We start from the raw sequence: 16,074 nt of genomic DNA on the forward strand, positions 1-16,074 counted from the left end.
CTAATGTACATCCAAATTTGCCTGCCTCCTTTACCTGCAAAGTGATTCCAGATTCAGCTTGACAACTTGCTACAGGTTTTTTTCATGATTTGAAATAATAACTGTTTTGGCTCAACCCTCAGTTACCTACTCAGAGACTTTTACTTACATCTGCACTACTTCCCCTGCTTCCCAGTAAGACGAAGGCCCCTCCTGTCTTCTATCCAGCTGACCGGATGTATTTCCTCCTACCTCCAAATCCTATATAATCTTCCTTCACACAAATTGTTGCATTAACCCCCCTTTCTATTTATCACAACCTTAGTGCAGATCTTTATATCCCTTTTCTGAGTTATTACAAAAGCTCCCTAAATGGTCCATCTACTTCTAGGATCTCCCTGCCCAAACTCCTTTAAAGGTTTCAGATCAACTTTCTTATAGCACCATTCAAAAAGGGATAGACAGAAAAGACTTCTGAACCATTCATCATGTGTCAGGTGCCAAAACTGACACTTGGAATACAGAAATGAAAGACACTTTCACGAATGGACTTTCTTCTCTGGACAAACTGATGTCTTTCCTGGCTCCAGGACAGGTTCCATATATCAGTGGTTCTCAGATGGGGTGGGAGTTATTTTGCCCTCCAGGGGATTTTTGAAATGTCTGGAGACATTTTTTATTGTCCCCAACTTTGAGTGGAGAAGGGAGTTATTGTCATCTAGTGTGTAGAGGCCAGGGGTGCTGCTAACCATTCTACAATCTACAGGACAGTTCCCCACAACAAAAATAGTACAATACAAAATGTCAATAGTGCCTACGTTGAGAAACACAGCACATACTAATAGTTGACTCAGGAATTGCCCCTTCAGTCCAGTGCTTCCCATTCTTCAAAGCTTGCTTCAACTCCACCTCTCCTAGTTCTCTCTCCAAATTTCTAACGCTCTTTTGGTCTGTCCACGCACAGTGAGTGTATAAGCATCATTTCCTTTGGAGACAGTGCTCTGTGTCCCATGTGCCCTAGCTTGTCAGGGAGTGGGCTCTATCTGGGATGGGGAAAGACAGCTAGTGGCCTGGGCTTTCTCTAACTCTAACTCTAAAATGCATCATTTAACATTTGGAATCCATCTTGAAAGTCAAGATTCCCAAAGCACCAAGAACATTTATTTGCTACACTTACCACAGTGGATGACTGAAATATTTATATCCATCTGTAACTTTCAGTTACTCAGTTTTCAATAGCTATGAAATGAAATAAAATGCAAATAGTTTTTTTATACTAAGAGCCATTTTAGCAATGTTTTATCACCTTTCTTGATATGAAAAACTAAGCTGACAGTGTTGAGTGTTGAATTGGGAGGTATGAACAGGTTTGGGAAGACTTGCCATGCCAAAGTTTATAACCAGACTAGGTTACATGCCTCTACAGTGAGAGCAGTCTGTCTCCTAAAATTATACCTCTCCTCAAGTCGTTAGAAGCAACCTGTACATACTTGACTGCATCAATGAAAGCCCACAGTTTCCCTTTCCTTTTATAAGATTTATGCCATTTCTTGGATGACTTTAAGGACTGATAAAATGTAAACATTGGTCTTTGATTCTTTCTTTCCCTAGCTACCACTACCTTTTTATTTTCTTTCTTAACTTAGGGATCAGGTATTTCTAATCAGACTTACTAAAGATATTATGGGCAAAAAATTCTACCAAGTACTTTTTCCCATCATCATCATCTTCTCCTTTCTCCTTTCTCCTTTTTTTCCCCATCATCATCATCACCATCATAGTTTTTTACTCCTATTTTAAAACTATTTATATAAATGTCTTAAGCACATTTTTCTACTGTCACCATTCTCTTGGGGTTCAGGAATTGAAACATGGGTAAAGCCACACTCACAATGTTCCTTTTAATTAATTTCTAATGTTTGTTTTCCTACCCAGTTTAAAATGGAATCTTTTTTTATACTTTTTTATATTTTGACAGTCTTGGATTAAAACTTTTTTTAAGGTGGGGGTGGATGGGGGGAAGGCAATGAGGGGGAAAGTAGACATATGTAATACTATATGTAATACTCTAAACAATAAAAATGAAAAAAATGAATAAAAATTAAACAAACTTTTTTTTTTTTTAACTCCCAGAGACCAGCCCTGAAAGGTCTGAGACCTTACTTAAGAGGTTAAAATAACAAATACCTCACTGAACTTCAACTGGAGAACTGGTTAGTTGAACTTTTTAGGCTGGTTGCCCATGGTGGGCTGCTTCTATCTGTGGGGCAGACTCACCTTCTGTAGAGTGCAGAATGCACACATTTTAGCCAGTCACTTTCAACAGACACCAGGGAAGTAGATAGCTCCATTAGGCAGTGTCAGAGAAGATAAATGTGTGTAAATTACTTGCCAAAAATGCTTAGTGAGCATCAGAGAGATGGGTTCTGCCTTCCAAATTATTAGGCAGACTATTCAGAAGTACTGAAACATTCATTTTTCATTGCAAATTATTAACCAAAAGCCAAAGACAATTGTCTTCTTGTGACGCCCCATGGTAACGCCCACAGGAACTTTTCCCTTTAGTGTTCAACCCACTAAAAAGATATAAAAGAATGTCCATCACTTAACATCCCTGCCATCTAGGATGTGACTGAGGATTTTATGCAGAGAAAAGTCATCTAAGATCCATCTCCATAGATGCTAAAAAAGGGGGGGGGGGCTCTTAAAATATACTCTTCATAAAAACTCTGAATCTTTAACATGATTGAAATCTGTCTTAACTCAAAAGCCATCATCATATTTAATGGGGAACCACCAGGAACATTTCCACCAAAAGCATAAACAAAGGATGCGTATTACTCTTACTTCTCTTAAGAAGCACTGTAGGAAAATGGTGAAATTTGAGGACTTTGGTATTCATCTACCAAGGTTCAAGTCCCAGCTTTGCCACCTAGAACCTATGTGATTGTAAACAATTTGCATAATATTTTTGTGCTGAGTTTCCCCTTCTGTAAATGAGAATAATGACAATAATTCCTAAGCCTGCTTGTTATAAGGTGTAAATAGCTTTATAGGTGTAAAGTACTTACACACTACAAGGTATATAAATATTCAATAAGTTTTAACTATCTTTGCTATTATTTAACATTAATTTTTAGGTACTAGACAAACCAAACAAGAAGGAAAAGGGAGTTAGAGATGTTAAAGGAGAGATAAAAATTATTAACATTTTCAGTCACTGTAATTGTAAAACTGGAATATGAAAGAAAATCTACTTCAAAACTACAACAACTAAGAAAATCTATAAATAGAGGGGTATAAAATTCACATTCAGAAATGATGAAGACCTGAGTAAAAAGAAAGGCATACCATGTTCCTAGATAGGAAGATTCAACATCATAAAGATGTTAAACCTTTCTAAGTTAATTTATAAGTTTGACACTAGAATTTTTACAAATTGGATAACCTGATTCTAAATTTTATATGCAAAAGTGATAATGCAGGAAGTTCCAGGGAAATTCTGGAAAAGAAGGGAATAAGTGGCAATTCATTCCACCAGATCTTTGACATTGTAAAGCCTCAACAATTTTTAAAATTTTCTCCCGAAGATGATATGTTTATTTTTTTTAATGTTTTCATTTACTTTAGAGAGAGAGGAAGAGAGAAGGAGAGGATAGTAACATTGATGAGAAAGAAACATCAGTAGGCTGCTTCCTGCACGAGCCTCAACTGGCGGTCGAACCTACAACCTAGGCATGTACCCTGACCAGGAATCAAACCTGCAACCTTTTAGTGTATGGGATGATGCTCCAACCAACTGAGCCACCCAGCCAGAGCCTCAATAATTTTTTAAAAGTATATTCTAGCACACACATAGACAGATTAACTGAGTAGAATATAAGCTCAGAAGTGAGCTTAAACACATACAAGAATTTAGTGTAAAACAAAGCTGTCATCTAGAATCAGTGGGGAAAGGAAGAACTATTTTTTTTTTAAACTGGTGATGGGGTAACAGCATAGCCATCTGGAAAAAATAGAAGTAGAACTGTGAGGAGTCTGGGATTTTACCCTCTTGCAAACTAACAAGTTAGCCTGCTAGGATTTCATAAATGCTCTCAGAAGACTTGAAGATTCCTGGACCAGAGACAAAAGATTGTATTACTCATGCACAGCAGGAAACATGAGCCCCATAATTACACTGGTTCCCTTGCTCCCTAAGTACCGCTGGGGTAATACAAAGATTGGTCCAGGTGGATGGTGCACACACAGCGGGCTGTGCACAGTTGAAGTATGATCTTAGGAAACCCTCCATCTTACAAGGAGACTGCTAGAAAACCTGGCACAGAAAGAAACATTATCTTTACTGTAGTGGACAGAAAACAAATCTGCCCTTTGTCCGGCTTGTCTCCCAAGGCTGATGCAAGTATCCTTGAAAAGATAGTTCAGAACAAATGTCATCATAAGATGCATAAAAACATGAGTACTCCATGAAGAATTAACTCCCAACATACCTTTACCTTTATAGCAGGATAAATTCCAAATGAACCAAATAATTAAATCTTTACCAAAGAAAAGTAAGCAATAACAGAACCATAAGGAGAGAGAAAAAAAATCCTCAGAATGGCAAAGACTTTCTTATGTCACAAAAATATCATGACATAATTTTTAAGTGCATGCTAAAATCACCAAAAACAAAGTCAAGAAACAAACTTGGAAAAATAATTTGCAACCCATATCAGTAACAAAGAGCTAATTAACCTCATTTAGCTGTTACAAATAAAATGCTAAGTGAAAAACCAAAGCCCAATTTTTTAAAAAACTGGGGAAAAGAGATAAACAGTTCACCAGAAAAAATATATAAGTAGTTCTTAAGCATATGAAAATATTTTCCTTTCTACTCATGATAGAAGGGGAACAAGTCAATTAAAATTACAGCGACAATATTTCTCACTTATTAGATTGGGAAAACCACAGAAATGTTATAATATACTATGTTGGTGGTATGGAGAAATAGGCACTTTCATATTTTGCTAGGGAGAGAATAAACTGAGACAATACCTATGAAGGGGAATTTGGCAATATTCTCAATATTATAAATGTACATAGTTCTTGTCCTAGCAATTCTGTTTCTAGGAACTTACAGATATAATTTTCTTATTATTTGTAGTAGTTTTCAGAAGACACACAAGAGTACATAAACAATATTCATTGCAGCATTGTTGGAAATAGAAAACTATTAGAAATAACAAATTTCTACCAACAAGGGATTTATTAAATAAACTAGAGTCCCGGTGCACAAAAATTTGTGCACTGGCAGGGGGGGTGTCCCTCAGCCCCACTTGTGCCCTCTCACAGCCTGGGACCCCTCGGGAGATAACGACCTGCTGGCTTAGGCCTGCTCCCGGGTGGCAGAGGGCAGGCCCAATCCCTAGGTGCAGCCCCTGGTCAGGCTCAGAGCAGGGCCAATTGGGGAGTTGGAGCGCCGCCCCCTGTCATGCACAGAGCAGGGCAGATCGGGAGGTTGCGATGCCACCCCCAGTCACGCACAGAGCAGGGCCAATCAGGGGGTTTGGGTGCTGCCCCCTGTCACGCTGCTCCAGGAGCCAGGAGGCCACACGGCTCTGCTTGACACCAGGGCAGTGAGGCCTCGCTGCTCAGCTGATCCCGGTGTTGGGAGGCTCTGCTGATCCCAGGCCGGGAGGCCTCTTGGCTCCGCTGATCCCTGGTTCGGGAGGCCTCGCAGCTCCACTGATCCTGGTGCTAGGAGGCATATTACCCTTTTACTATATAGGATAGAGGCCTGGTGCACGGGTGCGGGCCGGCTGGTTTGCCCTGAAGGGTGTCCCTGATCAGGGTGGGGGTCCCGCTTGGGTGCCTGGCCAGCCTGGATGAGGAGATGATGGCTGTTTGCAGCTGATCACACCCCCTTCAGGGTGGGGGTCCCCACTAGGGTGCCTGGCCAGTCTGGGTGAGGGGCTGAAGGCCGTTTTCAGGCTGGCGGGAGACTGAAGCTCCCAACCTCTCCTTTTTTCTTTTTTTTTTATTCTGGGGTTTATTTACCTTCTATGGCTGTCACTGGAACTGAGAGCCGGCTTTAGCTCTGAGGCTCGGCTCCAGCTCTGAGACCTTGGCTGCTGAAAGCAGGTATCTGGGTTTGTTTGGCTTCTATAATTGAAACACTGTTGCAGCTCCAGCTCTGAGGCCCAGCTGGCTGAAAGTAGGTTTCTGGGGTTTGTTAAGCTTCTATAATTGCAACATTGTTTCTTAGAGTGCAGCTCAGAGGCCAGCAGCGGCAGGCAGGGAACATTGGCTTCCTCTGTCACTGGAGCAAGCAAGCCTCCTGTTCGCTTCAGCTGCCTGGCTGCTGGCCACCATCTTGGTTGGCAATTAATTTGCATATCACCCTGATTAGCCAATGGGAAGCGTGTCAGAGGTACGGTTAATTACCATGTTTGTTTATTATTAGATAGGATTATGCTGCAATAATTAATTAAATAGATTATGATGCAATACTCAACAACCATAAAAAAGGATTAGGATGCTCTATGTGCAGATATGGAAAAAAATTCTAATAGATAAACTATTTTTAAAGTTGATGCAGAAGAGTATGTGTTATCTGTTGCTTTCTGTTTTTAAAAAGGGAGCATAAATTTATGTTTGACTATTTTTATATAAAATGCCTTTGGAAAGATGCATGAGAAACTAATAATAGTGAGTGCCTTTGGAAAGGGGGACTGGGTGTCTGGGAAAGAATGTCTTTCCACTGTACAACCCAATCAGTCCACAAATAATAGAAACTCTCTAGCTAGTTTAAACAGAAGGACCTATAAGACAAAACTCACTGAAAGGGCTGGAAGAGCAGACTCTAGAACAGGCCCCAAAACAACTCCCAGAAAAACACCAAATGTTCAAGGGAACTGCTGCCTCTTTCACTGTCGAGAAATTGGCGTGCAGGGAGTGGAGGAAAAGAAATTTGCTGACTTAACTTCGGGTTCACCCAACATAGTTTCATTTCAGCAATCAGAGGCATGTCAGAGCCACAGATGTTGGCTGGAGGAAAACTTTGCCTTAGCTCCAATCCAGCAATCAGCGGATACCATTCTCATTAGCACCATGGAGGACTTCCACGCCATTTATCTCTCCCCACATAACTTATTTCCAAACTCAAATTTTATGAAAACATATCTGATTGGTATACTTCATTCATATCTGGAACCCTAGTTTCGAGGATATACTTAAATATAGGTTTTGCTTTTCAGCCTCCACCATATAGGAAGTTGGAGCACATGCTAACAATCCCATCTATTGGATTTACTACATTATTACTTTAAATTTTTTTGAACCATGAGAATTATTAACTATTATTTTTTAAAAATTAAGTTAAAAAATTAAAAGCTTGTCAATTTTGGCTTATAAGGGCTTTCTTCATAATCACAAAAATAAAAACAATCCCAAAACATTTGTTTTAAAAAAGAATGAAAACAACCCAGATGTCCCTGTAGTAGTCTGCTCCGGCTGCCATAACAGAAATACCACAGACCAGGTGGCTTAAACAACAGACATTTATATTCTCACAGTTCTGATGGCTGGGAAGTCCAAGATCAAGGTGGCAACCAATTCCGTTTCTGGTGAGAACATTCTTCTTGGCTTGAAGATGGCCATCTTCTCTCTGTGCTCACATGGTCTGTCAATGCGTGTGCTCAGAGGGAGAGCTCTGGTGTCTCTTCCTCTTCTTAACAAGGGGCCAGCCCTCTCAGGTAGAGCCCATCCTTATGATCTCATTTAACTTTACCTCCTAAAGGCCCTATCTCCAAATACAGTGAGGGTTGGGTTAGGGTTTCAATATGTGAAATTTAGAGGGCACACAATGTAGTCCATTGCAGTCCCTTACCTACAGAATGAATAAACAAAATCTGGTACATCCATGCAATGAAATACTACTCAACAATAGAAAGGGACAAATTATTGAAACATAAAAAAGTGGGTGAATCTCAAATGCATTATTCTATGTGACTAAATCCAGATTGAAAAGTCATCATACAGTATGAACTCATTTATAGGATGTTCCAGAAAAGGCAAACCTATAGCTGCAGAAAACAGACCAGTATTGCTAAGGAATAGAGAAGGGTTTAGCACAAAGGGATGGGGAGTAATTTTTTGGTGTGATACAATTATTTCATATCTTCATTGTGGCAGTGCTTACATGACTGTATACATATATCAACACTTGCAACACTGTATACTAAAAGGTAAAATTTATGGTATCTAAATTAATTTAATTTTTTAAATTAAAAAAAAACACCTATTCTATTCTATACTTTATCAGCTAGTTACAAGGTAATAATGTCTATTAATGATACAATAATTCTTCCCTACCAAGGGTTTGTTATATTTACTTTTTTAATATAACAGAGCCTACCAGGAAAAGATAACTAAAGCAATGAATCTCAACAAAAGTTTAGGGGAAGGTTTTTTTTCTTAGGGTAAGGATGTCCTTTGTGTAAACCCACAAGCAGAAAGTCACTTACTGAGCCTTCAAACCACCAACTAATAATATCGCTAGCCAGGGTAAAGTAGGAATCTTTGGAAACAGCCCTGTTCTTTCTTCCTTGGAGCCAGCTTTCTAAAAGAATGGACGAAGCCATCAAAGGGAATTGGAGAACGCAACCCAACCTGCTGTGTCCTGTGGCAACACCTGCCCAGGGGAGGAAAGCTAGGGTTCCATTTCTCAATTGATGTCCTTCAATCATAACCCTCCCCTTCCCTCTCTCTACTTTCCTGCCATCTGTCCAGGGTCCACACAGCAACCAAATATCATTTCTACCATGTTTTACCACCAACAAAAGAAAAATAAACTGATGAGCCAAGCCCTTTGTTATAGCAACATCAGGAATTTTTTTAAGCCCCACCAAGCACGAAGTTAACAGATGAAAGCCACAGTCGCTGATGGAATTTCTCATAGAGAAAACAAGTAGCCTGGCATTGATAGGCTATCCATTTAATATGAAGTGGAATCTGTTTAAAAATGTTTTTAGGGAATCATCAGACTAGAAATCACCAGAGTGGAAAGATCTACCTGTCCGTGATGAAAACAAAAATTATTTTGCTTCAAAATAATATCTCCCACCCTATTCCTCACCACTTAGATTCCTCTCATCAGTCCCCCAATAGCCAGCTTTGCACACTGTGGAAAGGTGGGCGCCAAGTCTGTTATGCACACTTTTCCAACCTAGAGATTTAGTCTGAAGAGTAGACAGCAGTGGGGGTGGGGGTGGGGATGTACAGAATGCAGGAACTGTGGGCCTGCATTCTCCCCTCAGGAACTGAGCCTCCAGCTCTTCCTGTGAGTCTGAGTGTTGTGTAGTTGGGTATGGCTGCCCTGGAAGAAAGCATGACCACTGCAAAGAATATATCTGCAAGACTGCTGGGACTCAACTTAGCTGTACATGCTTGTTGCTTCATTTCTTCAGCCTCTGAGAGCGGCTCCGCGCTGCCTTTGTCAGGCCTGGACTGCCCAATGATACCCTCAGAAAACCGACTCCTTCCTGCCCCTCTCAGCCAGTCACTCATCCTATTTTTAGGATTCCCTAGCAACTGAGAAGTCTGTTATTCCATAACTAATATTTTACATTCCTGAGTTCATTACTACACTTACCATCCTTCACCCTTCCCCAAAATGTATGTCTTATCTTCACTGCAAATTCTCCCCCCAAATGCGTGTCATATTGTTACTGCAAGTTCTCCGGGGACAGGAAAAGCACGTTCATCACAATCTGCCCTGGGCCTCATAACTCCCAGATTCAGGAAATTCCTCCTATGTCCGCCCTAAACTCCTTCTAACGAAGTTGAATCCTATTTCTATCTCCCCATCTTCACCAGAGATGAGGAATAGCAGATCAGCATTCTCTTTATATGCTTTCATTTTACTTTATTAGAAACAAGAAATGCACTATTTTTAAAATTATTTGCTTTTGAAAAAGCCACAGGGCAAGAGAGCTGCACCTGCCCCACTATGGCCCCAGCGTGGGAGGAAGTGGAGGGAGATTTCCAGGCCTAAGAAATTCTGCCATTTTTATTGTAAATCATAGAAACATTTGTGCTCCTGTTGTAAGATGTTACAAGATAATGGAGTGGGGGGAAATCTCTGTCTTTTTCAACTCAGCATAATTTTGAATCATTCAGTCTTGGCAGGTCTAGTTCTCACCCATCCCTCCCTCTTATTAACAGCTTGCTCCTATTCTCGGCGTGGTAGGAATGTTTGACTGTGTGATATATTTTGGGAAAATCAGCTAAAGTCATTGAATGTACAAATGAAGAAGATAATTTTATAGTTATTTAAGATCATGCTAATCTTAAAAAGCTAATCTTCCACCATAAAAAAAATAATTTTAAATGGATCATATTTATTATGAACATTTTTTTTCTGATGAGACATTGATAATGTTTCTTTTATCATGAGAACTTGACAATAGCCAGTTCTACAGTGAGCTTTCGACAAATACCAGTGCACTTTCAAGTTGGACAGTGTGGGTTCTAGATTACTGATACAGAACCTCTACTTCTGCTTTTCTGTGATAACCTGGTTCGCTCCACTGAAGAATTCATTGAGGACATTCTTTGAGCCAGGTCCTTCATTTTCTTGCCAACTAGTTGAAGCTTTGCCCAGTGCAAAGCTCTTATCACTCTAGTACTTAATGGAATGACAAGATGGGAATGTGCATAATTGGCATTAGCATGGGCTCTGTGGGACCATGACTTCTAAACTTTTTAATATAGATTAGATTATACCTTGGTTTGACATTAGCTTCAGCCAAATAAGTCAAGATAGAAAATTAATGGAGGTAGAAGAGGGCATAGAGGGGATAAATGGCGATGGAAAAAATTAAATTAACAGCAACAAAGAAAATTAAAGATATTGTGGGATCTGGGTAAGTCAGGGGCACTGATGGGCTCAAAGAGCCCCCTTTACCCAGAATATTACATGCCACTTAACAATCCAATGGAGTGGTCACTATTATGACAATTACTACCAAGATTAAGGTATGTGCAGATTTAACGCTTCTACAACTTTACCATCAGAATCTGCCTTATAGATATTATCATCTGCTCTTAGTTAATGGTTAAGGTAAGGATGAAATGTCTTCTAACAGCTTCATCCATATTAATATACTTTTTTCCAAAGAATTATTTTAATTCTCATCCACACATACCAAATGATGTAAATAATTTTTATTGTTATCTAAAATAAGCCAAAAAGACCACTTTTGCATCAGCCGGCTGTATGTTTGAACAAAAGTATAATTTTGACAAAATTATTTAGACTGCCTCAATTTTCAGAATCACTCTGCTCCTCTGATGCTCTGGTAGTTTTAGCCAAATGCTGCTCTGGAAGATGCCACCCAGAGTCTCTGGGTCCTGAGAGGCCTTTGGTCCCCTAATTCCTTGGGAAAGCTTTCAGCCGAGCAGCTAGAGGCCAAGCTGGGAGCTGCCCTCCTCTCTGCAAGCTTTTTAGTCCATCGGAGAACTAGCAACTCTCCTTTGTTTCAGAAAGCACAGAGAAACCCCATGCTTTCCAGAGCTGCTTTTCCTAACTTCCTGGCGTCAGGATTTGCTGCTTCTAAGTAATGTAGCCCTCACCCCATTTCCCCTCCCCTGTTCCTTTCTGCCTCCCACCAGCAGGAGCAAATAGTGGGCGTCACATGTCTCCAGACCCAGCCGTGAACAAATTAAATTCTGGTACCCAAAGGGGCCATTTTGTTCCCTTACTAAGGGCAAGTCCAGCATTTTCTTTAACACCTGAAAGGCCAGATTGTAATAGGATTGTAACACAGCTAGAGACAGCACATCCGAGTAGTTCCTTATGGGGAGGTTGTGCCAAAAGGTTCTACTTCATTCTATGTAACGCCTATGAGCTCATTTGTGAAAGAAGATTTTGGCCCTAACCACATTTCTTCAACGTAAGTAGGAAAGTTAGGTAAATATTATGCAAGTTACTTTGAAGCTAGTCCTCTATATTCCCTTCACTATCTGTTTAATAACTGTTTTAAAATATCATGTTTTGAAGGGCGCTTTGTTTTTCTCAGCTCTTTCCCCCTATCTGCTACATTTTGTAACAAAGCCATAATCTGGTGTTTATGAGATTAGTTGCTGTGGAAGTTCATGCAATGCTCTGCTGCGGTGCTTTAGGGGGACAGCCTGGGTCAGTAACGGGTTTGAAGTGGAAGTATTAAACTATAGTAAGCACTTGAAAAAGTAGAACACTGAATAAATAGAATCCATTTTAGAATTAATATGCACTCACCTTTGTACTCACATATTGCCTAGTTGCCGGTGCGTTTTAAAAGCTTAGGCCAAAGCAAATTCTATTTAAAAAGACCTATTGCTGGGGAAATGAAATTGCATGCAAATGAAGAGATGAGGCTATTGTATTTTAAAGTGACTTTCATTGCATGTCCCAGCATAAAGTATTTTTAGAAAGATAATTGACCTCCACAAGATTAGGTGTGTGTGTGTGTGTGTGTGTGTGTGTTGGGGAGTGAGGAATTAGTGTGGGAGGAATGACAGAGCCGTGTAATATAAGACACTTCTACCTTAAATAATAATTTTCTTAAAGCCTTTTATTCCTGCCACTAGAGTGAAAGGAAAGACGGCCTTTCTTTCTCAGCAGCTCCCTGCCTTCCCCTTTACTCAACCACCCCCTCCCAGTTCCCACTTCTGTCCTGGTAGACTACACTGTCACTCAGCAGACCACTTGCACCCTGTTGGACTTTCCCACAGGTAAGATGAGAAGGGACTTGGACCCGAGGAGACTTCTCATTGGCAATAATGTGAGCGTTGACTAATGGTAAAGGAGAAAACTGGGTGGAGGAACTTCTCCGACGGCAAGCTTGCGAGGGTGAATGCTTGCACAGCTTTTCCCCATCATCCCGGTTATCTCCTTCCTGCTTTGGCGTCACCAACTTTACTCACTGCCTCATTCCTGTGCCTGGTTTTGCACGCTGCCTCTTAGCTGAGCTTTGTCACTTTGTCCTCTCAGTCATCAAAGGAAAGGGGAAAGCACTTCATTGTGTGAGAGATTTGGCCTGGATTATTTAGTAAATGCTTATGTTTTCAAGTCCCTCTTCTTATCTCCTTGTTTTCCTCAATGCACTTCCTGAAGTAAGCTCCTGTCTTCCAACATATTATTTACAGGCTGGCACTTAGCATACCATAGGTGCATAATAAGTGTTATTATATTTGGTCACATAAAGATAATTAATGGGGTGGATCATGTGCCCTGGCCTCTGAAGAAGCTGCGTCATCATTGGGCCACTGTCAGCTGGGAGAAGCTGAAAAGTTCTCTGATGCTCTGATGGGTGAAATGTGCCCTCAGGCTCCAAGCGTGGGTGACAGAACCCACAGACACTGCCCGTACTGTTTTCCTGAGCTCACAGCTGAGTCATACTGCTGTCCACCAGGCACATGATTTAAGGGAGAATATGATAGTGTAATGGATTTAAAACTCACCATGTAGCACTCCAGCAGGAAAAGAGACGTTTTAACTCATTTCTCTGTAATGGAATTGAACTTGACTCTAAGCACCCATTTAAAAAATGTTTTTATTATTGATGTAAGAGACAGAGGAAGGGAGAGGGAGAGAAACATCTATGTGAAAAGGTAACACACCCCCTAGTGGGGATCAAGCCCAAAACCTGAGCATATGCTCAAACCAGCGACCTCTCAGTTCATGGGACGATGCTCAACCCACTGAGCCATGCCGGCCGGGCTCAACCCCCATTTTTAATGATGGGGGAAACTCAGTCTTGTCATTTTCAAGGTAGCTGTATCATTGCATTTTCAAAGTTAGTCTCTTGGAGTAAATATTCAGTCAAACTAAAGATTTAAACTCGATTTATTTAAAGCTCAAATTCAATATCAGAGCTGTTCTCCACTCTCAAGGGCTCTCCTCTTCTCTTCCCCTCAGGATGTATGTGGGTGCAGGGGAAGAACAGCAAGGGAGGGTCTTCTTGAGTCCCACATGCCTCTGTCCCTGCTGTAGCTGCAGGTTTTGCAGTTGAATAATTTGTGTCTTAATATAATAAAGGTCCACCACTCCCACCCCCTTCAACCCCTCCTAGCTCAAGTGAAGCTTGGACACACAACCTTATCTTGATCCTTTGGGCGGCACACCTTAGAGCCTGTGCTATAGGGTTACCTTGCCCCAAGGCAAGACAACCCTGTTTTGCCCGCTGCTGAGGCCTATTGGAGAGCTCCCTGTTCAGGCATTGTCTCCAGCCTTCTCTCTGCTTAACTTACCACACTTGCCATTTCTGCTCTGGGCTCCAGAGAAAAGGGTCAAAGGGCACTCTGCTCCAGGGTTTCCAAGCTTATCTAGGGGTCTCTATGTACTACAGAGAAAAGAGAGAGGTGTCTGAAGCTGTCCTCAGGGTAAGGTAGGAGGAAGTGAACCAGGGAGCGGTATAAATATTCTCAGCTAAACTATTATGCTGTCTTCATCTTTCTGAGTTCCTTTCCTTGGCTCTTACCTCTTTTCTATGATTTGTAGATATTTTAGAAGATATATTATCCTACCACAATCCACTCTTTATTTCAAAACCAAGTAACTTTGTAAATACTCCATCAAGTAAAGGCAGCACATAGGTTTTAAGAGCGACCTTGCAAATAAAATGAAAAATGAAATTGTAATCAAGTACCATATTTTAAAATACGATTCTTATTCTTAGTAATAATAGCAGAAACTCAAATTCTAACATTATTCTTAGCGAAATCTAGCATTTTCTTAGTTGAGCTTACAGATTACTTTGCAGCTTCAAGTTCTATCATTTTCCACCAGCATCTGATGACTCATGCAACTTCATTCTTGCTGGTCTCAGCTTCTTTTCTGTGGGCAAGGGGACAGCAATAGATAATTTCAGCACCTCAAACCCATCAGTTCCCTAGCAACTTCTCCAAGAGGTGCTCCTAGAGTAGGAAGATATGTATGATCTGGGAACTAGGCCACGGTGCTTTTGGTATGTAGGGGTGGGGGCTTCCAGGGACACTGAGGCCTGGCAGACACCTTTGCCGCAACAGTGAATAAGCGAGCTACTCTGGAGGAATACAGGCTGTGGTCTGGAAGGCCCTCAAGTGTCCTTGTGAGTTGTGTTTCCTGGGAATGGTGTCCTGGGACAGCCACCTTTACTTGCCTTGGATTTCTCTGGGGACTTCTTTGGCCTCCCCGTAGCTGAAGGCACAGAACACCTAGTGCTTCCTCCACTGCCACCTCCACCCCCCTCAGTACTGGGGATGTTATACAGAGAAACAAGTTCAATGCCACACTTCCTACGAGGCACAAGGTAGATGGAATAGGGTAAGAACCCAGTCAGAAGAGACCGGGGGGACCCATGCCAGCTCAGCTTCACTGAAAAAGAGATGGTTTTCTAAAGGGAAATGAGAAAGACTTTAGAAGGCAGTGAATTTAGGCACAAAAAGATTTTCTTGTCCCTTTTCAGGAACATGGAGAGAGGTACTAAGTTGCCTTCCATGGAGACATAAGAAAAGAGGCGCACACTCACTGCTTTGCATCTCAAAGGGATATCTGAAGGTCTCCAAGTGAGAAAGCAGGAATAAAGCCCAGGACAAATGAGAAATCAAAACGTAGGCCTCTTGACCTGTTCTACTGGAGAGGGATATTGGTGAGACCCTTCATTCTGAATCCAACTCTGCCTCATCAGGCAAGGACTAAAGACCCCAGGGACCCTGGTATCCAGGATTCAGACTGTCCTTAATGCCCTGAAACCAATAATGCTTCCCTCTCCTTCCAGAGCTCACTCTCCTACCCCATGTAAGCATTCCTGGAGGGTGACTGGACCCATTTATCAATCCCTGTTGCTCACTTCCCCTTTTGTATAATCCCCTGGACTTTGAGTCATAGAGTTGTTAGTGCCTTACTGTTCTCCCTTTTCTACCCCCATCCTTCTTGATAGGGTCACCAAAAGAAGTACAATAAAATCCCCACATATATGTTCTTTAAAAAAAAGCCACTCTAAATAATTATGAGGTAGAAATCACAAATGTGTGGGTTCAGAATGAATAAAAATGTCAACTACTCCAATGTTATGCAAATAGATACTT

This window comes from Myotis yumanensis, unplaced genomic scaffold (genome assembly GCF_028538775.1).
Source record: "Myotis yumanensis isolate MYYU_CA2020_CCGP unplaced genomic scaffold, mMyoYum1.0.hap1 SCAF_4, whole genome shotgun sequence".
NCBI lineage: Eukaryota > Metazoa > Chordata > Mammalia > Chiroptera > Vespertilionidae > Myotis > Myotis yumanensis.